This window comes from Dama dama, chromosome 22, assembly GCF_033118175.1.
Source record: "Dama dama isolate Ldn47 chromosome 22, ASM3311817v1, whole genome shotgun sequence".
Classification (NCBI taxonomy): Eukaryota; Metazoa; Chordata; class Mammalia; order Artiodactyla; family Cervidae; genus Dama; species Dama dama.
Window position 1 is genome coordinate 43,011,642 of NC_083702.1, and position 27,617 is coordinate 43,039,258.

Genomic DNA, 27,617 nt, shown 5'->3' on the forward strand with positions numbered 1-27,617 from the left:
ACGGGCCCCAAGTGAGAGGTGGGCGGGGGAGCAGGAGATGTGAGGGGAGGTTTCAGAGAAACCGCAGGCAGAGCAATCAGAAGGATTTGAGTGAGAAAGGGCAAAAGTCGCTCTTTTATCTCAGGTCTGGGCTGTGGGCCAGGAAGGCAGAGACACCACCAGGGAAATCCAGGGCAGAGTGACTGAGGGCACGCAGCCACCTTGCCCTGGAGCTGGGCTGGGAAGGACCTTGCTCAGCTCGAGGAGGGAGGAGGCAGGTTCTGGCTTGCCGTCCTGAGCATCAGTTGCCCCTAAGTCCTGTCCTGGCCGTTTCATGCCTCTGTGGCTTGCTCTTTCCAGGGGTTCTGCCTGCATGCACCTCCCCACCTGTCGGGCTGACAGCTAGAGCATCTCTCTCTCTCTTTTCTGTTTTGCAGTAATTAAAAATTTTTATGCACTTTAAAATGGTTACTTTCCATTCACAGTTATTACAAAATATTGGCTTTATTCCCCGTGTTGAACAACACATCCTTGAGCCTCTCTTATTCCCAGTAATTGTACTTCCCACTCTCACAGGTCTCTGTTACTCCCCCCCACCCCCCACTGGTAACCACTAGGTTGTTATCTATAATCAGTGAGTCTGCTTCTTTTTATAGTCTCTAGTTTGTTGTGTTTTTAAGGTCAGAGCATCTTTTCTTTTGTTAAGTTTTCTTTTTGCCCACCTTCCCGCCGCCTCCAGCCCTGTCTCCAGGACAGTACTGACTTCACTTTCCTTTCTGTTCCCATGCATTTTCTTTCCCTGTCTGCTTATTCTTCCTTCCTTTGTCTGTTCACTCAGGCATGAGCTTGATCATTGTATTCAACAAATATTTTTGGAGTGCCGGCTGCATGCCAGATCTTGAGCAAACCAAGGTGAATAGCGAGGACCCTCCCCTTGCATCTGTGGCAGCAACGGGGAGAGAAGGGGCTGGGTTTAGGTATGTTTTGGAGGCAGAGCTGATAGGATTTGTTGATGGATCAGTTCTGCAGGGAGCTTAGGAGGCATCAAGGTGGCATCTGGGTTTGGGGCCTGAGTAACATACATCAGTCATTCTGCCCAGAGCTTGGGGAACACACAGTTACCCTAACCCGGACCCACTCTCATACCTGGATTCTAGACTGATAGAACACTGGGTATAAAGGCAAGGTGCTAGGAAGGATGAGCTACATAGGGGCTAAGAGTGGAGCTACTAGCCTAGACTATCCTAAGAAACCCGTAGTCACAGCACTGTTCCATCAGCAGGAAAAACTGGATGAGCTGCAGTGTTGCCTCTTGTTTGCTGTGTGATCTTGGTCAAATCGCTCAGCATCTCTGAGCCACATCAGTAAAACAGGAATAACAACATAAATACCTTGTAAGATTGCTGTCATTTTTCACTGAGACTGTAATTCATGGGGAACACTTGGCATCCAACCTGAAAGAGATAGTAAATGCCTCCATTTCAAGCTATTATTATGATTCCAGGTAGAGTGTGGCCAGGCTGCAGAAAACTCCAGATGCCGGTGTAAGGAGCTGGCACTTTACCCGGTGGAGTCAGAGCCTGGACATTTTTGAGCAGAGGAAGAACACAGGGAAAGCGGCCAGTCAGCGCCTCTCCAGTCCCTGCAGCATCCAGAGCCTTGGAGCCGGCCTCAGGCCAGCGGTGACAGCCCAGCCACAAGGCCAGTGACCTCCAGCTCCCAGAGCCCTCCAGCTGCCCCAGTTCTGGACCCAGGCAGGAGAAGCCAGTTCAACCCCAACCCCCAGCATCCCTCTGGGCAGAGCCAGATAGATGGTTTAATAATGCGGCTGCCTGGCTGACCTCGTGGCTGCTGAGCCAGCTGAGATCCATGCCCTGCACCCCCCTCATAAGGATGCCTGCGCGCTAAGTTGTTTCAGTCATGTCTGACTCTTTGCAACGCTGTGGACTGTAGCCTGCCAGGCTCCTCTGTCTTTGGGATTCTCCAGGCAAGACTATTGGAGTGTGTTGCCATGCCCTCCTCCAGGGGAATCTTCCTGACACAGGGATCGAACCTGTATTTCCTGTGGTTCCTGCACTGCAGGTGATTCTTCACAGCTGAGCCACCTGGGAAGCCCCCACATAAGGATGCTTAGCCCCAAATGGTGACACCCCCATGGTGCAGGGCTTAGAGGCCTTTGGCTAGTGGGCAGCAGACAGCAGGAAGGTATACAGAGCCCCAAGCATTCCCGCCACCCCCTCCAGCTCTCCCTGGTAGGTTTCAGAGGAGACCTCTGGCTCAGAAGACTGGAGGAGGTGGTCTGTCACAGGGCTGCAGGGCCTGTGGACTATGCCTGTGTTGGAGTGGTCTTCTGAATCTGACCCTTCACCAGTGGATGGGGCCACTTATAAGGACCCTCCCCAGCACATGTTGTATCTTGCAAGGGCCTGGGCACCCAGGGCACAGAACAGGTCAGACATTTTGGGGTCTGGGAGTTGTTCACATTCTGGTGGAGGCATCTGGTGTTTCAGTGGGTATTCACATTCCTTCCCTGCCCCAGGGTATGCTCCAGGCCTGCTCTACCAAGACTGGCAGGGAGGCAGGCTGGCCAACCTCACCCCCCAGCTCCAAGCTAGGCATGTTATCAGCAGCCCTAATGAGGTTCCCTGGGGCCCCTCCCATAACTGGGTTTCTGGATCAAAAGGTATCCACCTGGACATTTCAAAATACCCCCAGGGTCTGGTCTTAGCCTCTGACCCTCACAGACACCCTCTCATGGGGGCCACATAGCAAGCCACCCTTCATTCTTGCCTGGCTTCATCAGGAATTTTATGTACATTCTTCAAGCCCTGTTGACCTTGAGTTGCCCTTGATTCTTGGAGGATGATAGACCCAGACCTAATCTTATGGAATTAGATTCTCCAGCTCCTGTATCCACACCCCCAGTTCTGTTTTCACTCTTGCTAGTCTGAATGCAGAACATGGAACCTCCTCAATTTTCCTGAATACAACTGATCGACCTCAAGCCCACTGGCCTGCCAAGACGGCTCCTGACGCTACCTTCCTCCTAAAATTCACACCTGGGTCGTCCCCTCCCACAGTGAACAGGGCAGACCTGTGTACCCAATAGGAATTGGCTTAAGTGTCAGTGTGTACCTTCTGGGGACAGGTCATGTGAGAATGATGGCTTCCTCCCTGTTCTCGCTCTGAGGGAAGCAGCTGCCATGCTGTGAGGACACTCGAGCAGTCCTGTTGAGAGGGCCATGTGACTAGGAACCGAGGACTCTGGCCAACAGCCGGCTCGAACTTGCCAGCCAAATGAATGAACCATCTGGGAAACAGGCCCTCCAGGGCAGTCTTTGGATGAGTGCAGCCCCAGCCAGACACTTTGACTGCAATCTTATGAGAGATCTCAGGCCAGAATCATACATGCATGCTAAGTCGCTTCAGTCGTGTCCAACTCTTTGCGACCCTATGGACTGTAGACCACCAGGCTCCTCTGTCCATGGGATTCTCCAGGCAAGAATACTGCAGTGGGTTGCCATGCCCTCTTCCAGGGGATCTTCCCAGGCCAGGGATCGAACTCGAGCCTCCTATGGCTCCTGCTTTGCAGACGGGTTCTTTACCACTGAGACACCAGGAAGCTGAAGCTGAAATCATTCGCTGCCAAATTCCTGACCACAGGAATTGTGAAATAATAACTATTCTTTTGCTATCTGAAGCCACTGAGCTTGGAGGTAATCTGTAACATAGCAATAGATGACTTATATGATAAGCATGTAGACTTTGCTGAAGGAAGTGGTGGGGAGAGGTGGTAAGGGAGGCTGAAGTTGAGGGAGGGGCTTGTATGGCTGAAGTGTGTGTGCTCAGTCCCTTAGCTGTGTCTGACTCTTTGCAACCCCATGGACTGCAGCCTGCCGGGCTCCTCTGTCCATGGGTTTTCCCAGGCAAGAATACTGGAATGGGTTTACTCCTCCAGGGGATCTTTCCGACCCAGGGATTGAACCCATGTCTCCTGTATCGGCAGGTGGATTCTTAACCACTGAACCCCTCGGGAAGTCCTTATATTGCCAACCTTCCCTCAATTCCCAGCTCCAAATCCTCTCATCCTTTTTATGCCCAGTAATATTTGCTCCCTAACCTCTACCTTTAACCTGGCACACCCTTACCTGTCACAGTGCCCAGCAAAACAAAATGCCCTCAGCTAAGTGGCCCCACTTTCCCAAGAAGACAGCCCACATCTATCTCTTTATATTCTATCTGGGACGGTTCCATGGTGGACAAGAAGCGGGGGTTTTAGTCGGGGAATTTTTATCATTTGTCCTCTGGATTCTGAGTCTCATCACTGGTTCCTGTTCTGAGTGATCATAGCCCTTGTTTCCAGCATTGGAAGCACAGCAGAAAATCTGATTTTTGGTCTGGATCCAAAATAGGGATATGACACCCCATACACAGTCAGTGTGTGTATGTTTCTCTAAAAGAATCACTTAACCTAATTTTCTTAGCATCAACTCGAAATGCCATGTAGACTGAGTGAAAAAAAAATTCACCTAAGTACAAAGGGTAGATCTTGTTATTCACCTTAAACAGCCCATGAAGCTTTTTTAGCAATTTATGTGTTCTTCACACTCTCACTCCTCTTTTCTCTAAGCCTGCAGAAAGGAAGATCTTCCAGAAACAGGTTCTTGTGGTGATATGGCCAGGGCCGTGGGGTCATTCGGGTGTGAGCCACATCTGGTCAATTTAGGGCTCTTGCAGGTGGGCTGTGAGGGGCAACTCCCAGGCACTGCCAGAAGATCCCAGGGTCTGGGATTCAGGACAGGGGCCAGGCAGCTGGAAATGCCTGCACCTCATCTGGCACTGAGGCTTCTGGGATGGTTCTGCTGTAGCCACAGCAAAACTGCTGTGGCTTTTCCCATTCATACATCACTCTAGTCACAACTCAGTTAACCCAGCTTGGGGTTGGGGGAGGCACCTTGACTCAAATTCTTCCAAGACTGTACATGGTAGTGGGGAGAGAGGAACTTGGGAGGCTGGTGGGAAGGGGGAGAGATGCTGGGTTCCCAGAACAAAAAATCCTTAATGTTCATTTTATGACTTTTTAAAAAAACTTTGTGACTTTTTAATGAGAATCATTTATGTTAAGGGCCCTGCACAGTGTGCCTGGCTCTGAGTGAGCCCCATACAAGCTAGCTACTATGAGAGAGGTGTCAGCGTGAGAAATAATTTGGGGGAGGACACATGTGAGAATGAATAATAATAGGATTTGATGTGTGCTGTCATTAAAACTTGCACAGACTGTTCTGGGAGCCAGTGGAGGAAGTACCTTGGTCGGCTTAGCTCAGGGGTGGTCAGGGAAGGCTTCACTGAGGAGGCAGACTTTGAACAATACCTGATGACAGACTAGAACTGGACTGGTGGGGAAGGAATTGGAAAGTAGGAAAATCTTCCAAGTTGAAGGAACAGTATGCTCAAAAGCACAAAGGTGTGAAGAGGTGAGAGATTCATGGTATGTTCTGGAAAGAGCAGGCACTGGTATCTGGGATCCAGAGCATGTGTAGGATGATACAAGATGATGCTGGAAAGGTAAGTAAGGGCTTGATGGCTGAGGGTCTTATTTGGGCAAGGCAGGAAGTTTGGGTTTTATTCCTTAGCAGGGAGGGTGTATCATTCATCTCTGTGTCTGCACCCAAGGCAGACATCACCAATCGATCATGACACTGTCTGCAAAGGAAGCACCCAGGTAGCTGCTGTCAATCACTTGGCATCATCATGAAGAAAGGAACACACTTCATCCTTGCATGGGCTACTGGAGAGTTGAAATAGGTGGGTGATGAGGGAGGTTGTTGCAGGTATTCAAGTGAGAGATGTTAAGTCCTAAACTAGGATAAGGACCATGGGGATGGATTCGTTGCTGCCTGCATTTGTCTCAACCTCACCTGTCCAGCTAGAGATTGCAAGCAGTGGATTCATCTCTACCCCCAGGCCCGGTCAAGGAACTCAGGGTCCTGTGTGTGTGTGTGTGTGTGTGTGTGTGTGTGTGTGTGTGTGTGTGTGTGTGTTAGCTCTGTCTGGGCTCCATTGTAGGGAGAAAGGTGTTGTACTTCTGGACCTGCGCTAACCCACAGTGTTTGCCACTAGCCACATATGGCTATTTAAATCTAAATTAATAAAATAAACATTTTAAATGCAGTTCCTGAGTCCCACTAGCCACAATTTCAAGCACTCAATAGCCACCTGTGGTTAGTGGTTACTGTATTGGATGATGCAGATATATAACCTTTCCACTGCCACAGAAAGTTCTATTGGATAGCGCTGGTCTAGAGAAAGCTTAGTTGGGTGTCCAGATCATGTGAACCACCATGACCCTAGTTAGCCTAGGTCAATTCCATCTTCTACCTGGTGGCAGTGACTAAGTAAAGAGCCTGAAAGTCTTGCCAATTTATGTCTGCCTGCTAAGGAAAAAGCCTCCGAAGGGAGAATCTTAGAATGGACTCAGAGCTTAAAGTAATCTCAGAGCTAATCTACCAGACTTGGAGGTTCCAAGGGGAAGGGAGTGCCCTCGTGGTGACTCTCAGCACTGTGCAGGAGACAGGGCTGCTTCTGTTACTCTCATATCACAAAGGAGGAAACTGAGGCCCAGGGGGCGCTGGTGGTAAAGGACCTGCCTGCCATTGCAGGAGACCTAAGAGACATGGGTTCGATCCCTCGGTGGGGAAGATCCTCTGGAGGAAGACATGGCAACCCGTTTCAGTATTCTTGCCTGGAGAATCCCATGGACAGAGGGGCCTGGTGGGCTACAGTCCATAGGCTCTCACAGTCAGACCACGACCAAAGCCACTTGGCACACACGGGGGCACGAGGCTCAGAGAGCGGTGTGCCTTGTCCTTTGGCAGAGGACTAGGAAAGTCACGCAAACTGAACCAGAACAGACTGTTTTGCTGCCTCGTATTCCTTGGAATTATTGCTGAGGTTCTTGGGCCGGAGCAGAATTGGTGGACCTCCTCCAGCGCCCGCCTCTGGCAGGCCTCTGCACCGCAGAGCCTCAGCCATGGGGTAGATTGGGGGAGCTTTCTGCTGTTGCTCCCTAGATCCACCAGAGGGCGCAGAAGCTGTTGTGCGTCCGCCCGAGGTGGGCGGTGCGGCGCGCGAGTCCTTCCTTCTAGCAAGGACTCTGGGCTGGGACCCTGCTTCTCGCCGGCCCTGTGCAGGGCCATATGGCCCATGTGGTCCCTGACCTCTAGGAGAGCTCAGTTTAGAGGGCAGAGACAACGTAATGGCTTCTTTGGGTCTGTAGCAAGGGGCCTTGAAGGGGGGTAGGAGTGTGCCAGCCAGCTTGGAGTGCAATTGCAGAGGGCAGAAGTGGGATGCCCAACAGTTTGCTCCTACTTGGAGAAACCGTGACCTCGGTGGCCTAATTCTCAGAGCTTGTCTGCCTTCCTTGCCTCATCCTGGACCTGCTTTTCGGTTCTCAGTTGACAGAATGGAGGAATTTCTGAACAGATTCTTTATGCTCTAGTAACACCTAAACTCCGAGGAGTTCCTCGCACACAACAGGTGATCTCATGCCCCTGTGTCTTTGCATATGATGTTCCCACAGTCTGGGACATCCTCCCCCACCTTCTTCAGTTGACCAACTCCTACTTATCCGTTGATTCAGCTCAGGCAATGGCTTTTTCCAGAGAGTCTCTTCCATTCCTGGCCTGGATGAGATGCTTCTTCTGGGAGTTTCTGCAGCCCGTTTTGCTGTGCACGACTTGAGGACTGGCATTGGCGCATACGGCCCCATAAAAGTGATTGAGACGCATAAGGCCTGTCCCGAGCAGGGCTTCAGGCAATAGGTTTGCGGGCCCCAGGGGCTGAGGATGGGCCTGTTTCTTTCTGCACGGGAGGGACATAAGCCAAGTTTTCTCACTGGGTGCTTGTGTGCCCAAGTTGTGTGTGTGTGTATAGGGTGGGGGTTATAGGCCCCGCATGCCAGAGTTTCTTCCTGCATCTCCTCCCTCCGTGTTTATGCGGGGGACGGTGGCTAGGGAGAGGTTAGGGCTCGAAGGCCTTAGGAAGCATCTCTGGGCTGCAGCAGAGCCCAATGCGCCCCTGGCCATACTTCGCGAGGGCTGGGGAAAGGTAGTGAGCGCCGCCCAGAGTCCTGGCCCAAGGACAGGGAGACCTGGAGTCTCGTAGCACTGTCCCTGCTACCAAGCTGGCTGCTGACCTTGGGGGATTCCCTGCTCTCCTCAAGCCTCAGTTGTCTTGCCTGTAAAATGGGGACGCAGCAGCCACACTCCTCCACTTGCCAGGGATTGAGCACAGGACCGACGATCGGGAATGGGTGTGAGGGGGCTCCACTGCTGGGGAGGGGGGAGTCCAGGGGCTGCAGGCGTCTTCGGGCGGGCGCTGGGGGGCGCCGCGCACCTAGGGAGGCTCGCCCCGCTGTAAGTTTGCCTCCAGCTGTTGAATGCGCCGGGGGCGGTGGTGGGACCGGGTCCCCGCAGGGTCAGCGGGGCCGGGGGCCAGGGCGTGCTCAGGACTTAGCCGTCTGCGGGGCCGCGGCTGGCAGCTGCGGAGCCTGGCGCGGCCCCCGCCCGGCGGGCGTGTGTCTGTGAGCGTGCGTGTGTCCGCGGCGGCATCGAGCCTGGAGAGGGGGCGGGAGGGGTCTCGCTGCGGCGAGGCCTGCGGAGGGCGCGGGCGCGGGCGGCGAGGGCGGCGGACAGCCCGCGGCCGCGGCCCCTGACGCACGCTGCGCTCCAGCCCCCTCCCGGGCGCGGGCCCTGGCGAGGCAGAGGCGCGAGGCGGGCGGCGGGGGCTGCGCGCACCCGGCGGCGGCTCACAGACACACCGGCCGCGCCACAGACACACGCCACACACCGAGCCCGCCGGGCGCCGAGCGCATCGCCCCGCGCCCGCACTCGCACTCGCCCTCACACTCCTGCGCAGGCCCCGCAGCCGGCGCGATCGGAGGCGGTGCTCGGCCCGGAGCCCGGCAGGGGCCGGAGGTGAGTGAATTCCTTCGGATCCGAGCGCCCGCGGCCGGCCCAGACGGTGGGAGTGGGCGCTGGGGCCGGAGAACACCCGCTCCGCCATGGGGGTGGGGCTTGGAGGAGGACCCAGCCGGGGGAGGATGAGACGGGGAAAGCCACCCCCGGCGCCTCCTGGGTCGGGGGATCCCCGTGAGACGCCCCCCGCCTCGGGGGAGGACCACCCTGTGCGGGACTGGGGGAGGTGGACGGAGGCGGGGTGGGAGGACGAGGAGGACGGTCGGGGAGGTGAGCAGTTTCGGGGCTGGTGCAGAGGTTTGATGGTGGACGGTCGTGCCAGCCAGCACCAAGGCGCGCCTCTTTGCCCCCATCTTTGCGATTCGGGGGCCCTCGCACCCCTCTTTCAGGGAGTGGTGCGGGGGTCAAGGAATTCATCTTCTAGCTGGTAAGGGGGAGTTGATTGGTGCGGGATGACAGCTGAGGTGGGGGGGTGGGAGCTAGGGTGGGGCTTTACTCCCCTTCCCCGCAGGAGGGCAATGGTTTGGTAAGAGGACCAGCTTTGGGGAGTGGGGGCTCTCAGGGGGTGGGGACCTTTGCAAAGGCTTTGCCCCTTCCTCTGGTGGTGCTGGTGTGGGGCAAGCAGCGAGGCAGCAGAAATCGGCAGACTGCAGCTCTGGCAGGGCCAGGGCCAATGCTGGTGTGTGTGTGTGTGTGTGTGTGTGTGTGTGTGTGTTCCAGCAACTGGCAGAAGAGGGGGGCAGGGGGTGGGTGTGTTGGTTGGTAAGATGATGTGTGCACGTGGGGAAGGATGTGTGTTCTGTGTGCGCACACAAGGCTGTGTGCAGAGGTGGACTCCGCTCTGTCTGTACACACACACACACACACACACACACACTCTCTCTCTCTCTCTCTCTCTCTCTCTCTCTCTGTGGTCCAGCAGAATATTGTGGAGGGGAGAGGCTGTGTGTTTGTCTACGTGTGCGCTGGGGGAGCTTGTGTCCAGGACGGAGGCGGCCAGATTGTGGTGTGTCAGGCGTGCCCAAGGAGGGAGATGACTGGGATGGTGGTGCTGACCCTTGCTGGGTTCAGCTCCGGAGAAACGTGGTACGTGGTACTTGAAGGCACTTTCTGAAGCTCTGGGCTCCCTGCTATGTCCCTTCCACCTGGACCCCTCCCACCCCAGTGCCTGCCTTTGGAGGACACTTGGATCCCCTTGCTGAGACACAGGTGTTGGACAGGAGAGTGTGTGTGTGTGTGTCTGGGCTGCGGCTGTTGCTGTCAGCAGGCCAGGCTGTCGGAGGAGAGAAGGGGGGAGGAGGGGGTGCTGGCAGCACCTGGAGGGATGTGGTGGAAGCTGCCTGCCCCAGGCTACCAGATTTAGTTACGGAGGGACATTTTCATCTGGGGAGCGGCCTGGGGGGAGAGTATTTGCATGTGTCTATGCGTGTGTGCTTGGCTTACACACCTGTTCTCAGAGCCTGTGGGCACCTGTGGGACGTGTCATGTCTAGGCCATCAGCAGGGCATGTGGGTCCACATATATGTGTAAACATGTGTCTGGGGAGAGTAAGGTCTGTGCCTGCATGCACGCGCGCGCACACACACACACAGGTGCTGTCTGTAAATGCCCGTCTTGAGTGAGCTGTGTACACCAGTGGGAACTCTGGGCCATCGAACCCAGGGCAGGAAGGAAGCAGAGTAACTGAAGGGGGTCTCAGGAGGGTGTGTTTGTGTGACGTCAGTGAGGATCTCTGGGTGTGACGTCAGCTCCAGGTTGCCAGTGACGTCACTGGGACAGCGGTGTGAGAGGTCACCCCCAAGGACCAGGATGATGTCAGTGGGCAGGTGAGGGAGGTGTCACCGTGAGGGTGTGTGGTTCAGCGGGGTCACATCCCTGTGTTTTGAGAGGTGAGAAGGGGAGAGGGGTGGAGCTTTGGAGTGAGCAGCCCTTCCCAAGAAGCCCCATTTCCTGAGTGGATGTAGGACCCATTTCCACAAGGCCTGCCCCACCAATGGCACATCTCTGCTGCCTCTCCCTACCCATTTCCCCTCTCTCCCCTCTGCCTGGCACCCCACCAGTCCCTGCTCTCCACCCCATCCCAGTCAGGCCGCACAGACCTTTAGGTGAGTGTGTTCTGGTGGGTGAAGGTGTGTGTGTGTGTGTGTGTGCGCGCGTGTAAGTGCAGGTGACAACAGAAAACAGTCACAGCGAGGGAGCCAGAGACCTTTGGTTCTCATTCCATGTTGCGGGTCTGTGTTTTGTGATATAGACATTCCCGTCATCTCTCTGGGCCTCCAGTTCTCATCTGTCAGCTGGGAGATGGTCAGGGACTTGAGGGGGGAATTACAGGAGACAGTGAGCTTCCAGGGGGCCAGATGTCCAGCACATGGTAGAAGTGAGCCCCATCCCTTGGCCCTCTGTCACCCCCGCCCCACCTAGAGCAGCTGTTCCCCTGTTTTGCTTTAAGTCGAACTTTGTTAAGAGCTTTCTTTTCTCTCCTTGGATCCTCATGGCAGTCTTGTGAGGCTGGCAGGCCGGCTATTGTGTGGCCATTTGACATATGAGCAAACTGAGGTCCAGAGAGTAAAGTAAGCTATTGTTGTTTCATTCTTCAGTGAGAACTCCCCTGCTGGTGGGTGTGGGGAGACCCCCATTTGATGGGCAGTGCACCTGCATTTAACAGAGGGACAGGGAGCTCTCTGCAGTGGGGCGAGGAGTGGGAAGTGTCAGGGTGAGGAGCCCAAGGCCGGGAGCTCAGTGGCGGAGGTAGAGGCCTCCTGACTCCAGTCCAGCGCCTGCCTGTTCTGGCGCCCCAGGAGATTCCGAGGTGGCCCGACTGATAGGAGCGGCTGCATCCAGCGCCAAGCCTCCTGTAGTGGGGTCGGCCTGGGGTGCTCATCGGGGGCTCTGAGCCTGCTCCCCAGGCTGGTTCCCTGTCCCCTGAGGTCTGGCGGGATGCCTGCTGTGGACGCAGTCCTCGTTCCAGGGACAGCTCTGCTGTGTCCTGGCAGTGTGTGACACAGGGATCAGCCTCCCCGTCTGTCTCCGAGGTGGTGGCTGCTTGCCTCCCAGGCTTACTGCTGAGCGGGAGAGAGTGGCACCTCCTCGGGCAGTCGGGATGGTACCCATCATAGCTTCTCTCACCACTTCAGCTCCAGTGCCCCCAAGCCGGGCCCTCCATCCTGCCACCCCCCGCCCATGTCCCCCGCTTCAAAACTGCTGTGACAGCGCGCTGTGCAGACCCGACAGCCAGGAAGCAGATTGCCTTGAACCCCAAGTCTCCTTAACAAGTCAGGCCTCTTTGGGGAAAGCTTTAATAGTCCAGGTTAACTCAGTCCTCTGCCTACCGCTGTCCCAGCCCAATCCTCTATTAAATTTACCTTCTCCTGGCTCAGTGAGCACCTGGGGCAGAGGCACTGTCACTAGTACTGGGGATGGTGTCTGGGAGGGTTGGAATAATAGAATCCCCTCCTTCCCACCAGCCCCAGCTCTGCAGACAGCCCCCAGGGAGGCCCTAAAGAGCCCCTGAGGACTGGGGAGCCACCTGAGCAAGCTTACACCTGGGGTGCCAGGGGAAGGGCGCTGGCTGCATGGTACTGCTGACAGCAATAATAATAATGATATTAGCTGATATTCATCGAGCCTGTACTGAGAGCCAGCCCTGGTGGGAAGCTCTTTATAGGCGTACTCGTTGTTTAATCCCACTAAGCCTTCTGCAGCACAGCTGTTATTATTCCTCATTTCCCAGACAAGAAACAGACAGGTTACTGACCAGCCCTGGGCCACACAGCAGCAGAACCAGGACTGGAAGACCCATGAGTGTACTCTTTGCATTGTTAACCATTAACTGATAAAGCCTTTTGCTAGGGGACCTGGGGCATCTCGGGGTTCCCCTCTCTCTGAGGGACCCCTCAGGGACTCACTTTGCTTGTCTGGAAATTGGGGCAGTGACCCTGCTGTAGGGAATCAGTGGGTGTGGCTGCAGGGACAGAAGCGCAGTGAGGCTCCTGGGTCTCAGCCCCTGCGCCCCCTCCCTCTGTATTGACCTGTGACATTCTGGAAGGCAGATCCTTGCTCCCAGATTCTCCCACAGTGCCTAGCACAGTGCTGGGCGCACAGTGGGTGCTCCCTAGGGGTTCCCCTGGGTAATGGAGGGGATGGTGCTCTAGGATCACCATCTTCCTCAGGCCTGAGGCTGTCGAAGCCTCAGTGGGGCCCCCTGGACCACTCCTCCTCCCTCTGTCTGACTTGTGGAAGAGCAGGAGCTCAGGGTCCCCTTTCTGCCTCTTTGTCTCCTTGATGTGTATCCCAGGAAAGAGAATTCACTTCCAGAAGGTTCTGTCTCTCAATGTACAGGGGGGGGGTAGTGGTACTGAATTCCTAACTCGGGTTGGTTACATAAGGGAATGACAAGCATGTAGCATTGTGTCTGGCACATAGTAGGTGTCAATTAGATGATTTCCCTCCCCCTTCCCATCTGTCTCCTTTATTCATTCCTGGTTCCCTGGAATGGGGCTTGGGGTGTGTGTGTGTGTGTGTGTGTGTGTGTCCAGCCTTCTCTCTTTTCAGCTTGTAGTTTCATTCCCTGAAATGCACAGAAATTGTTTTCTAGAGCCAGGCTAGGGGAGCCTGAGGAAGCATGAGAAGAACCTGGGAGCAGCATACCTCCCAGCTGGAGTGTATAGAGGGGCTGGGAGGGGAGCAGGGCATGTTTTTGTGCATGTGTCTGTGTGTGTGTATGTACACTGGTCACCACCTCTCTTGGGCAAGCAGGGAGCCATTCCCAAGGGCCCAGCCTCAAGGCTGACTCAGTTTCCCTCCTTGGCCTGTCTCTATTGCCTCTCTTCCCCTACAGTTCTCCTTGGATCTGGGGGGAGACACAGGCTATGGGGTCAGCCTGCCTGCCATCCTCCCTTCCCTGCCCTTGTCATTACCTGGGGCGGGTGGTGGGGAGGTCTCCTGTCTGCCTCTCTCACAGTGTCAGCTCCGAACAGGCAGAGACTAGCATGCCCTCAAAAGGTACTTGTTGAACAGCTTTCTTTCATCTACCAGCTACTGAGAATGGGCTGATGTATTTTGTATTCAGTTCACATGCACACACATACACACTATTACAAGGATGTCTCCCTCAGGTATAACTGCTGTGTCTGGGACTCAGACAGGAACCCCCAGAGATGAGTTCCTGTCCTGAGGAGACACGAGACACCTGGATTGTCTGTCAGGCACCTGGCATGGGGCCTGCACACAGTAGGGCTTGCTTGATGGGCGGTCCCTGTTAGTCTGTGACCTGGCAGACCAGGGACTGAGCAGGCCTTGGAAGCAGAGCCAGAGAGGGGATGGCTTCCGCTTTGGGCACTGCAGAGTCCCCAGGATTGCACGCCCGCTACGAGCCAGGCTCAGGGCAAAACACTGTCTATTATCTTGTTTAATTTTGGCTGGAGGATTGTGGAAGAGGTCCAGCTGGCCTCTAGGGTGGGGGCATGCCAGGTGGAGACCATGTGAGCTGAGGTCTGGAGGTAGGAAAGCCCGGAGTGGAATTTGGGACAATGAGTCTGGACATGAAGTTTGGGGATCAACCACACAACAACCTAAATAACCCTAAAATCAGAGCTAAGAAATCCAGCATTATCCTTTCTGTCAGAGAGGATCAGAGTCTGTGGGTACTTACTTAGATGCAGATCCTCAGGCCCTGCTGGCAGAGAGTAGGGTCAATGGGGAGACCAGGAACCTGCATTTTTAGTGCATTTCCAGAAGATGAATTCACCCTGTTTGCAGAGTGGATGGCAGCTGAGGAGGCTGCTGCCTATTCCAGGGGATCTTCCGGACTCTCCAACGCAATCTGGTAGGCATCAAAGCCATATCCGATTTACAAAGTGGGCCTGAACACAGAGGAGCTAGGCGCCCTCCCTTGGGTGACACAACATTAAGATCCAGGCCCATACTGACTAACACTGACTAATAACCTTCGTGCTCACCGACTGCTGTTGTAAGCCTGCTCAAGGAGTCCTTCGTCAAAGCCTCAGAACGACCCTCTGCATCCTCGCTGTTGCACAGAGAGATGGAGGCACAGGGTGGGTCACGGTTCACGGCCTCACTGCTGGTAAAGGCCTGAAGTGCGGTGGGGTGGGGAGGAAGTGAGGCTGGAGCGGGCCTGCCCCAGCATCTTGGAAGGAGCGATGCCCTCCCGTCTCCCCGCCTTTGGTGCGAGGACGCGGGTGGAGCTGAGCCTGCGGCTGTGCCTGTGAGCAGAGGCCAGAGGCGGGGGTGGAGTGCGGAGCGGAGCTGCCGGGAGGAGGAGGGCAGAGAGCCAGGAAGGCGTCCCGGAGGAGGCGGCGACGCAGAGTCGCGTAGCGGCGGCCCGAGTCGGTTCATCCGGTGGGCACTCTGGCCGAGGCAGGTCCGGGGTCTGGCGGGAGGCGGGGTGTCTCCGCCCAGAGGGCGAGTCCCCAGGCTGGCCCACGCGGTGTACCCAGGCCCCCTACTGGGCACGTGCGCGGCAGCGGGGCCGGAGCCGGAGCAGCCGGAGGGGCGGGGGAGGAGGACAGAGCGGGGGAGGAGGACGGCGGGGAGAGGAAAGCCCACACGGCCTCCGCCCCCCCTCCGCCGCCAGTGCGGCAGCCGGGACCCCGCGGGGTCCCATCCCGGCCGCCCGCCGCTCTGCGGAGCCCCAGCCCCGCGCCGCCGGCCCGGCCGGGTTGGCCGGGTTTCCGCCTTACTTTCCTGTGCTTAGAATTTGCAGCCGCATCTCCCGGCGCTCGAAGCCAATTTCACGGCCTCTGGGCTCGGTGCGGTGCGCGCGATCGTAAACCGGCCCGCGCCCACGGAAAGGGGGCCGAGGAGGACCCGCCGAGGCCCCGTGTTTTCGATGGGGTGTGTGGGTCAGGTGGGTGTGGGCCGGCTGGGGTGCGCCTCCGTGAACTGCCCTGGGAGAGATGGGCGGGGATGCAGGCGTGTTCATGCGTGTGCAGAGTGGCCCCCCAGTGTGAGCAACTTGGGGATGCACGTATGTGTTGGCCTGTGTGTGCCTACGGGGGCCCCTGTAGGCTTGTTCGTTTGGGTGTGTATGGGGTATGGTCCGCAGTGAGCAGGGGCTGGTGTGTTTCTGTGGGTGTGTTGACCTGTGTCTGTGCAGGGACTCAGGTGTGTTGGCACATGTGCCAGGCACCAAGTTAGGGCAGACGCCCCCGTGTCTGGATTCTGTGGGCAGCTGGGTCCAGTACCTCAGGGTCTGTGTGTACACGTGTGTCTGCGGGAGAGTGAAATTCTGGGGGGTTGGTTGCTGTCTGGGTGTGACCCATGGGTGCTGGTGTGTGTGTGAGGTTGTAGTGTGTAGCCCATCCCTACAGGGTGTGTCCCATCCCTGTTGGCCACTGGGTGCAGGGGCAAGTGTGAGCCCGGTGGCTAGGGGGAGAGTGGCCCTCCGGACCTGGAGCTGGAGCTAGCTGGCTGCTTCCTTATCCGCTCAGGCTGGGGCTGGTGGATTTGAGGCATCGCGGGGACAGTGGGGGGGGAGGAGGGGTTGGCCGAGTGTGTGTTTCTGTTTCATTGCTGCCGCTGGCTGTCAGCACGCGGTGGGTCTACAATATGTTTGTGAATGGCCGTGTCGAGGGGGCCGAGGTGTGAGCCCCTGCCTGCGGGGGAGGGCCGGGAGTACCATCTGGGCTGATGAGGTGTGAGGCCAGGCAGAGAGGGGCCTCCGCGGGACGGGATGAGTTGTATGCATGTGCACGTGTGCGCGCAGATGGAGGGCAGATTCGGCATGTCTGCCAGGGGGTTTGTGAGTCTCTGCAGGTGGAGGTCAGGCAGGTACGTTGCTCTAAGGGTGTGTGAGCAGTGGGGCAGAGACACCACAGCCGGCAGAGCACAGGTGGGGGCCACGGGTGGGTGCCGGTCCTCGCAAAGTTCCGAACAAGAGATGTGCTGGGGGTAGGGGAGGGGTGCTTCTTCCCTGCAGTAGAGAGGAAGAGGCCCAGCTGTAGAAGGGGGCGGGCCCAGTCAGTGTTGGGGTGACTAAGAAGAGGGTGGCGTGGTTGGAGGGGTGTGCGTGGGTACCGGCTATCAGGTCAGTGCGGGGTGCGTGTGGCCATCCCCACTTGGGTGTGTGTCCGTGATGGGTGCGGACCAAGTCATGGCTGGGACCATGACTTGGGAGGACCCTCCAGGCTGTGGGCCCAGCCAGGAGTGAAGGACATGGGAAGGGATGAGGTGGGTGGGAATGGGGGCCCTTCAGCTCCCAGAAAATCTCTCCATCTGTTGTTTGCACCTCCTGCCCAGGGGCCATGGAGAGATTGGAAGAAGCCTTGTGGTCCCCGCCCCTCCCCTCCTCTCACCCCTGCACCTTGTGGGGTAGGGTGGGGAGTCCCCATCCCTCCGTCTGGGTCTCGAGCCCCTTCCCCTCCCTGTCTCTGCCCCGTCATCTTTCTGTCTCCATCTCTCTGCTCTCATCGCCCCATCTCTCTGCCTCCATCTCTCTCCATCTCTGCCTCCATCTCCTTCCACTCCTTCCCTCCCTCTTCTCACACTGATATTCATTTGTGGTATATTCGGTTGCCATGGGAAACCTAAGAAAGAAGTGAGTGTACCCTTCAAGACTTCAGCATTTTTCCCTCCTCCCTCCCTCCTGCTGTCCCCCCCTCCTCTCCTCTCCCTCCCTCCCCTTTCTCCCCTTGCCTCCTCCTCCTCCTCCTCACAGAAGGAGAGGACTTGGGTGAGGAGCTGCCGCCGCACCTGAGACCCCACTGCTGCCTCTGCCGCTGCTGTTACCGTGGGGACCTGCCTGAGACCAGGCCAGGGACAGAGCTTCGCTGTCAGAGGGGCTCCTTCCGCCTGCAGAGATCTGGTAAGGACAGGGTCCTTCTCACGGTGTGTGAGTGTGTGGCTGTGTGTGATCACGGCTCACATGACCTGGCCTTGAAAACCCGTGATGTAGCCTGGCCTCTGCCTCCTATTCCCTTGCCCCTGCCCCCAGCTGCAGGCACCCCCCACTCTGCTCCTCCCCAGCTTCCCTTCCACAGGGCCTGCGAGGCAGCTGGCAGAACGCAGGCCTTGGAGGGGCTGGGGCAGTCCACTGGGGAGGGGCGGGGAGGAAGCCCCTGCTGGCTCAGAGACCCCACTCCTGCCCTGTAGCCCTGCTGAGAGCCTGAGCTGGGCCTGCCTGAGCCCCAGAGCCCCGGGGGCATCTGTGGCCCAGCTGGGGGTGGAAGGACTGGTTTCCAGGGGATGGCCTGGGAGAGCATGGCCTCTTCTGCCTCAGGTGGGGGCCTTTCCATGTGGGGTGGACTGAGGGGCTGGGAGTGAGCTGGGAGCAGAGAAGCACTGGCAGCATCAGAACTAGGCCGCATCCAGTGTCACTGAACTTGGAAGGAGGCAGGAGAGCAGTCTGACACTAGGAGGCCACAGGCAGGAGCTGCCCCAGCTGGGGCTGGTGGCGGCCCGGAGAGGAGAGGCCAAGGCTGTCACTGTCACCGTGGCTCTGCTGGTGGTGGCCACGTGGAGGGAGTTGTTGTCCAGGCGGGGCGCTGAGTGACGGTGGTTGCCGTGGCAAGGGAGCTGCCTCTGTGGCATTGTGGTCTCCATGGAGAGAGGAGACAGAGGGAGGAGGCTGGCTGTCTGGGCCTGGTGTTGGTGGTTGCTAAGGAGAGGGAGATGTTGTCTCTAAGATGCGGTGGTCCCCATGTGGAGGGGCTGTGGCTGGGCAAGGTGTTGGGGTTCCCCAGGGGAGGGCTGGTGTTGGGTGCTCTGGAGGGGGCTTGTGGAGGGAGGGAATAGGGGTGGTGAGTGCTCCATGGAGGACCAGAGGAGGGGACGGTGGGGGAGGGGCTGCTGCTTTGGTCTTGGTGTTGCTGGCACAGGCTGAAGGAGGGCTCTTTGGTGGGGGCAGTGAGGCACACTGGGTGAGTCTGAGCTGTGCTCTCCGCTCCCGTTGCTCACCCTGCCCTGTCCAGACCAGCCTGGGGCCCCGGTGCACCCCTGGCATCCCTTCTCCCATGGCCTCCTCTTGCCCAGGCCTCCTGCGCACTTCATGGCCAAGTGCTCCTGCCTCTGCTCCTTGAGCCCTCTCCCTCTTCAGGGCCTCACTCATCCTTCATCTGGACACGTCCTCCCTCCTTGTCCCCAGATGACTTTGTCCCTACCCTTCGTGTTTGCTGAGCTCTGGGAAGCCCAGCACTGATGCTTGCCTTTGAGGTATCAAAGAGGGGAAGAGACTCGCCCAAGGTCACACAGCACAGATGCCCTGAAACTGGGGTTTGATCCTGGCTGCCTGCCTCCCCAAAGGTCCAACTTTTCAGGCCTAACTCCTTCCTCCTGAGCCTCCCCACCCCATTCAGAGTTGTCTCTCTTCCCTCAGTCCCCAGATATTCTCCAGAAGCACACATTCCATTTTAATGTCACTAAGAGGCAACATGGAAGAGCACAGAGTTTAAATCCTGACTCTGTTGCTTACGGCTGTTTGAGTCTGTGCCTCAGTTTCCCCTTCTGTAAGATGGAGATGATGCTTCTGCCTCTCAGGGTTGCTGTCACCTGAGATAACTTCTGGGATGTCCTGGTTCCTGGCATGCAGCAGACTCTCAGGAAGTAGTAGCTACCACCATTATCGTAATTCCTTTAAAGAATGACTTTGAAATGGTTTTCTTACTTGCCTTGGGTGGACAGGGTGACTTCCCACCAGAGATCTGCCTCATTTTGTCCTTCTCTGTGCTCGTTGAGCACCAGAGGTGCTGACCTGACATCAAGGAAGCAGGAGGCGGGGCCTGGTTGTCAAGTCAGGATGGAAGCTGACTCCCTGTCTGGTGCTCCAGGCTGACTCCCTGTCTGGTGCTCCCTGTGAGGTGCTCCCTGCCTGCTCGCTCCAGGGGCCTGGGCGTCCACTTTAGTCTTGTGGGCATTGTACCCCTAGCTGTGCTGGGGTACCGCAGCCCCTTGGCTTCCTCCCCAGGGCCCAGGGTTCTGAGCCAGCTCAGCCACCCCTGGCTGGTGGTACCCTGGAAGTATCAGGGGAAGGCTGTCCTGTTAACCTCTTGGCACCACCAGAGGACAAGCCAGGCAAGGGACCGAAAAGGATATACAAAGAGGGACATCTGAGGGGTCTGGGAAGTGACCAGTGGGATGTCTTTCTAGTGCCAGAGATCTGAGTTCAGATCCTGCCTCTGCCACTGTCTAGGTGGGCCTGGCAACTTTTCTCTGCCTTTCTGGGCCTCAGTTTCTTCATCTGTGTAATGGGCGTAGTTAGAATCGCTAGATCACCTTGACGATGTGAGGCAGGGGAATGAAGTTAAAACCTACAGGGAGGTGTTTCCTGGAGTGGCAGCTGCTCTTTCCAGAACCTGTCAGCCTTCTTCACCTTTCAGACTGAGTTGGGTAAGAGGGGAGGGAGTGGTCCTGGGTGGCTCCAAATGACAGAAGTGGGCCCAACCAGGTACAGACCTCTGTTAGTCACAAGAGACTTTGTAACAGTCAGAGCTGTCTTCGGATGGGGTGGAGGAGGAACTGAGTGCTCTAAGTGCAGTGAGACCACAGAAGACTGGCAGGGGCAAGAGCTGAGGATTACAAGACCCAGGTTCATGTCCTAATGTTGCCCTTTATGGGCTGTGGGATCTCGGGAGCCTCAGTTTCCCCACCTGCAAGATGGGAGGAATAATAATGGAACAAGGGTTCTGTTAAATGAGTTCAGATATGTGGAAGAGATCTAGGAGTCCCTTGAATCCGCACGGCATCTCATTTTCCAGAAGCAGAAAGAAAGCAAGGTTCAAGAAGCTTAAGGGGTTCATAGCACTGACACCTGCTGTCTACCGATGTTCTGCTTCGTGCCAGGCATTTTCCCACATGCTCCGGGTCTCATTGAATTCCCTGGCCTTTGCACTTGCTGTTCCTTCTACAGGAGTGACTGTTCCTTCTATGCCCACTGCTGCTCCTCAGGCTTGTGGTATGGCCGTCTCCTGTTCTGGCTCATTGTCAACTCCTCAGGGAGCTCCCCCGACCCCCTACCACTCTGTTCATTGTTCTGGTTCTTTCTCTCTGTTTCCTTATAACCCCTAATGCAGCCTATGCTATTTTGTTTATTTGTTTATTATCCATGGGGCTTCTCCAATGGCTCAGCAGTAAAAGAATCCTCCTGCAGTGCAGGAGACGCAGGAGATGTGAGTTCAATCCCTGGGTCTGAAAGAACCCCTGAAGGAAGGCAGTATTCTGGCTTGAAAAATCCCATGGACAGAGAAGCCTGGCAGTCCAAAGGGTCATAGAGTCTGATGTGACTGAGCTACTGAGCACTTATTATCTGCCCTCCTACTGTCGTAGAGCATCAGCTCCATGAAGGTAGGAGCTTTTTCTGTCTTGTTCCCTGCTCTGTCCTTAGGGCCTTGAATGGGGCCTGGCACATAGTAGATGTTCAATAAATACATGATGGCAGCATGGATGGGTAGCCTGCCGGCTACCTGGAGGGTCATCTCATCAGCCCCATTTTACACAGGAAAGTGGCTCTAGGGAAGGTTGGTAGTTGCCCATGGACACACAACTGGAAGTAGGAAGCAGACCTGGCACTTGACCCCAGATTGGGCTGATTCTGGATCAAGTCCTTTTCCTGCCATACCACACCTCCTTGCTGTGGGGAGCTTTGCATTTTAGGCTATAGAGTTTAGACTTTACTCCGAACACAGAGGCAGAATCACAGAAAGGCCTTTAAGTAGGGAAGACTCCTGCTGGAAGGAAAAGATTTTGGTAGCAGTCAGAATTGTCAAAAGAGATCAGTTCATCTGTCCGCTAGCTGTATGGCCTTAGGCAAATTAATCACTTTGTATCTCAGTTTACTTGTCCATAAAATGGGGATACTATCTTGGCTGATCTCAGCTGGCTTCTGGGAGGCAGTGGGCTTTGAGCTTTGGTTTGCAGACTTGCCTCCATGGTCCCCTCCTCAGGGTGGGAAAACAGCATCTGCTGAATCACCCCAGTCCCCGGAGGCCCCACTGTCAGCCCTTGAGGGGTTTGAGGTTTTGAGTTCTGAACAGGGGACTTTTTCTGTGCCTGGGACAGGCCATTTTCTGCCCTAGCAGCCTGGTCTCTCTAGTCCCACTCCACCCCTACTGCCCTTAGAAAAAGAGAGAGAAGATCAGAGAGGAGAGAGAGGGTTTTAATTGAGCACCTACTATGCGCCAGGGCCATTCCTGTATGTATCCCCTTTCACAGTCGCAGCAGCACCTGCTGAGCAGGTTTGTTATACCCATTTTCCAAATGCCCAGACTCAGGCTTGGGGAAGTCATCCACAGGACAAGAGCAGGGATTTGAACCTAGGTTCGGAGGCTTCTGTCTCCTCTGTGTTGGAGGAGGGGAGAGAGTGATGAAAGTGTCTGGGGTGGGTCTGCTCTGGGTTCCCTGGGGAAGGCTGTTGGTCTCAGCCCTCCAGGATGGGAGCTTAGAGTGGCTCTGATTTCAGAGGCTGGACCTCAAGGGGTTGTGGATGGGCAGACCGCTCCCACCAACCCTACTCCCCCCCACCGAGTGCTGGCAGCCTCACTTACCCCGAGAATAGATCTAGCCTTGTGTGTGGTTATCCCAGTGTCTCACTCAAGACCCCATTTGTTTGGGGAGGAGAAAGGGGGGTCTGTGGTACCCAACAGAGGTGGGATTCATGGACAAGACAGGGGAGGGGGTAGCCTGCCTGGTACGGGCCAGGCCTGAACGAGTGCCAGGAGGGGGCGTGGGCGTGGTCTGAGGTCCTGCTTGGGGCAGAGCCTTGGGCCAGGGGCTCTGTGAATGGAGGTGCATGAGGAGGGGGTGGGAGTCCCACTCTCAGGACTCCTGGTCTAAGGGAAGGAGAGTGTGGTGGCCCTGTCCTCTGGGAGCCTCAGGTCTTAGGGGAGGTGGGGAGAGGCCAAGCCACCAGGATCCTTGTCCGAGGGAGACACAGCCCTGACTCCCAGGAGACCCAGTCTGAGGGTGGAAGCACTGTGGGTGTTTCTGGAACCATCTGCTTTCTGAGTGCAGGAAGAGAGGATGGTCCAACTGAGTAGAGTCTCCCTGAATTCTGGGAAGACTTCCTGGAAGAGGTGGTCCCTGAGGACTGAGAAGGGGTTGGATTCAAGGCGGGGCCTACAAGAGGGCCTGTTTTGTGGTTGGAAGCAAGGGCTGGTGGGTTAGGTCCTGATTCTGAGTGGTCATGTGTGCCTGAGTCTCAGTTTGCTTGTCTGTGAAATGGGGACACTGCCGGGCTCCTGGAGGGGATGGAATGAAATGGGGCTGGAGGGAGGAGCACAGAATAGGCCCACAGGGCTGTTGGGAGTTGCGTGAAGAGTTCCAGAAGCTGCCAAAAGCCCATTCCCCCACCCTCTGCCTCCACCCATGGTCACAGCTCCGCTAACCCGGCTTCGATCTTTACAGGCATAAGAGAGAGGGCAGAGTCTAGGCTGAGCACTTAGGTGGAGACAGGGCTCCTTCCTGCCTCTGACTTACTGTGTGACTCTGCCTGGTCCCTCACTCTTTCTGGACCTCGAGGGTAGAGTTGGGGCCAGCCAAGGACCCTGAGCATCCCAGTAGGAGACAGATCACAGAAAGGGGTTGGCAGAGCTGAGCAGGTACCCCAGGCCATGGTGGCTCAGGGGCCCTGGAGCTCAGCAGAGCCTGGGGGAGCAAGGCCTTTCTTGCATTTGCCAGACACTCTGGGGTTCTGGCTTAGGGACAGCAGGGCAGAACAGAGAAACTCCTGGTGTGTAAAAGGGGGTGACACAGTGGTCAAGCATTTGGGTTCAGGTTTTGGGTCTCCCCCAGATTCTACCCATAAGTGCCTCAGTATTCTCAACTATAGAATGGAAATAAATATAGTAACCACCTCGTAAGGCTGATGCTATAAAGTGCTTAGCCCTGTGCCTGGCATACAGTGATACTCAATAAATGCTAACTCTGCTTCTTGGGTTTCCTGGGAGCAGGCAGGCAAGGGCTTCACAGCCATTCCAGCCACCACCTTTCAGGCTGTTGAGGACAGGCGGTGGCTTGTGGAATCCCAAAGCCTGGGATGCCAGGGCAGGAAATGTGGGGGTGTCTGCCACTGGGGCTCCTCCCACTCTCCCCAGTGCCTGCCGAGCAAGATGCTGTGGAAAGAGATAATGAGTTTTGGAGTAGGCAGCGTGGGTTCCATCGCAGCTCATTCATCCGCTTGCTGGCTGCCTGGCTCTGGGCGGATCATTTTCTGAACCTTAGTGTCTTCATCTGTAAAATGGGATCAAAGGCTTTTATGAGGATTAAAAGGCAGTATCCATCCAGTCCTGTGCCAACACTGTTGATACCTACTGCCTCCCATTCTCCTCCTCCTCTTCCGCTTACTGATTTGGTGCTGAGGTTGCTGGCAGGTGAGGGGCTTTGGAAATGGAATTCCCATCTTAGTTGAGATGGCAGCTGACCCAGAAATTCTGTCCTGGACTCGGGAGGGAGCTTGAGGTGGGAGCTGTCCTTGGAGACAATCTGAGTCTCCAAGGCAGCTGCAGATGCTGAGGACCCTGGGGACAGTTGGGAGGTGGGATTTGATGGGAAATCAGGACCCTAGAACTCTGGAGGTTTCCATCTAGAGCATCTGTATGAACACCTGCACCCACAGGCAGGCTGATGACCACAGAGGTACTGGCCCTGGGTCACCCTGCCCTGAGTGGCCGGGCTTGAAGGTAGAACATGGTCTGGCAACTTCTAGCTTGGGCACTTTCATTTTCCATGGCACCTCTGGGCCAGGCTGAAATGACTGCAGGTGGAACAGGGTCACCCAGAGCCTGGGCTGAACTTTCTTAGCTTGGCCTCTGTCTGCTCTTCAGCATCTGCCCACCCTCTGGCCTGTACCAACCCCCAACAGCCTGACCCTCCCTGTCTGTTTGGGGCAGCCTTCGTATCCTTCCCTCAGCCACCTGAGGGAGATGGATGGACTAGAGCCGGGTGTGCGTGGGTGTGAGCACACACGCCCGGAGTGGTTTCATGTGTTTGCAGTGTGTTGGAGTGTGTGCATGCAAAAGGGCATGTGAGTGTGTGCACCCTCTTTCTAACTAGGGGCCTGGCACGTGCTCTGGGACAGCTGCTGCCCCCGCATCACTGGGGGCCTTGCCATGTTTCCGGGCACCTACAGACACTTGAACAGCAGCCTTTTGCCCCTGGGGTTCAACTTGCCATCTCTACTCAGGAGGCCGTGACTGCACGCTCCAGGCATCTCCCCTCGGGCACAGCGGGACCCATCCCGATCCATCTTGGCCTGGGGTCCCCTCACATGGCTGTCCATGTTATGGGTGACTGGGTCAATTACAGTTTTTCCACTTTCACTAATAGTGCATGACTTCAAATCCTCACCTCTCTCACCCAGCTAGCTGCCCTGTGACAGCCGGCTTCCCTGTGCCCTCGTTTGTGGGGGTCTGCTGCCAGGGCTGAGTATGGCCGGCTGTGCTCCACTGTGGGCTGAGGGTTTTAGGCAGGACCCCCATTCTGAATGGCTTTCCTTCCTGCGGGGCCCACTGGAGCCTGGGGAGCAGTGGGGTGTGGGGGTCCCAAGCCAGGAAGTCCCCGGCTGTCCCCAGAGCAGGATGCCCGGATCAAGATGGCTGTAGCAGTGCTGGGGGCCAAGCCATCCCTTGCCATCCCCACCTGCTGGGTCCCAGGACCAAGAGCAGCTGCTTTATGACCTGGCTGGGCAGGTCCCCTGCGTAGCCACAAGAGTGCCTGAAGCCTGTGGGAGCTGGGGCAGGGGCAGGTGGGTGAATTCCAGCCCCCAGAAGGAGGAGATTCAGGAGGTGGGAACAGGGTCCAGAAGCTTGGCCCCCAAGCTGCACTCTCATCCCCAGGGGCCTGAGTCTGGTCAGTCCCAGAACTTCTTTGTTCTCTTGCCTGAGCTGGAGACACCTCAATGCTGTCAGGAGAGAGCTGGGCCCAGGGTTTGAGTGTCGGCTCTACCCCAACCCTCCGTGGGACCCAATCCTCAGGCTGCCCATGGAATCAAAGCGAGTCATTTATTCCTTTTATTTAACAACATCCATATAACATTTGGAGCTTCCCAGGTAGCACTAGTGGTACAGAACCCGTTTGCAGGTTCTTATGCAGGAGACAAAAGAGATGCGGGTTTGATCCCTGGATTGGGGAGATCCCTTGGAGGAGGAAATGGCAGCCCACCCCAGTATTCTTGCCTGGGAAATCTCATGGACAGAGGAATTTGGTGGGCTACAGTCCATGGGACCGCAGAGTCGGACAGGACTGAGTGACTGCGCACACACATTTACCTTGTGCGGGCACTGTTTGAAGAACTTTATAGAAGTTAAAAACTCACAACAATCCAGCAAAATACCATTATCCCCATTTTACAGATGGGGAAATCAAGGCCCCAAGAGGTTAAGGCTTCTGCCCACGGTCACACAGGGAGTCAGTGGTGCGACTGGGATTTGAGCCTGGGCCATCTGGCTCCCGGGGCTGTCCCAGCTGCTTTGCTGTGTTGCATGCCATGGTAGTCTGTAGAGGGTAGTGCTTGAACTGACTCCTAGGCCAGCCTGGTCCCCTGGTCTGAGCATTGACAGTGGTCCAGGAAGGTGGTCTTGGCATCCCGTAGTTGTGGCAACTTGGGATCAGGCCAGATTTGAGTGTCTAGTGTATCATTTACTGAGTAAGGCACTTGCCCTAGCCGAGCCTCAGTTGCCCCATATGTAAAACAGGGTAACAGTATCTACTTGGCAGGGCTGTTATGAGAATTTGATGCAATGCGCTGTGGGGGGTACTCAGCATGTGGTGGCAGCTGTGATGGCCCCATGACAGGGTGAGAGGGAGGCAGCTTAAGGGTGCCCTGTGCCAGGAGAGGGGAATGTGTGCCCTTGGGAGCCTGTGATTAGGAGAGGATGGGTCTGAGGGGATGTACTGCCCGTCCCTCTCATCACTGGGGCCACCTCCCACCTGGTGCAGCCGGCCCGCCCGGGGCTGGGACACACACAGACACACCCACTGTGGAGAAACAATGGCGCGTCCTCTCCTGTGAGGGCTGGGGTGAACCCTGGAGACCCTCTGGTCCTGCTCCCTCGTTGTTGCAAATGGGAAACTGAGGCCCAGAACAGAGAAGGGATTTGTACTGGGGCCCACAGACAGTTCAGATTATCTGAAGTCATTGCTGAGCAGGGCCTTTTCTAAGGAATGCAGCAGCATCCCTTCCCACAGTAGCCCTGTCCTGGCCACACTGGTTCTCATTCTGCAGGGTCTATGCCCTGCAGGGGATTTTTTCTCCAGCCTGCGCTCTGTGGATCTGCTTACATCTGACTCCCCGGCTTGTCCACCACAGCAGGAGCCCTGAGCACAGGACCTTGTCACAGCTGAGCCTGTATCCCGAGCACAGAGCCTGGTGCATACGCAGTAGATGCTCAGTAAACAATGGGTGAGGAAGAAGTGACCTTAGGAGTGATTCCTCCAGCACTGTCTCCTGGGAGAGTCTGAATTTCAGCGGGGGGTGGAGAGTTGCCCAGGGCCAAGCTGGAAACTGCAGCCAGGCCTCCTGGCTCCCATCCTGAGCCCTCTGTGCATTCGTAAACAGATGCAACACACACACACACACACACACACACACACACACCAAAATGCACACATACTCTATGCCATGATTCAAAAGCTTCACGCTGATCATTGCTCAATTTTCTAGCTTTTTAGCTTTAAAGTGTCCATCTGTCCATCTCTCTGCCAAGGCCATGGGCTGGA

The 27,617-nt window shown here is 56.3% G+C and overlaps 1 protein-coding gene across 1 annotated transcript in view; it reads left to right on the forward strand.

The window, feature by feature from the left end:
* The first annotated feature begins 8,841 nt into the window (after positions 1 to 8,841).
* ELFN2 (extracellular leucine rich repeat and fibronectin type III domain containing 2) overlaps positions 8,842 to 27,617 on the forward strand; it is a 51,434-nt gene continuing 32,658 nt past the window's right edge. Inside the window, exon 1 of the mRNA XM_061124147.1 lies at positions 8,842 to 8,954. The gene's annotated coding sequence lies outside the window, so the exon portion shown is untranslated. The remainder of the gene's footprint in view (positions 8,955 to 27,617) is intronic.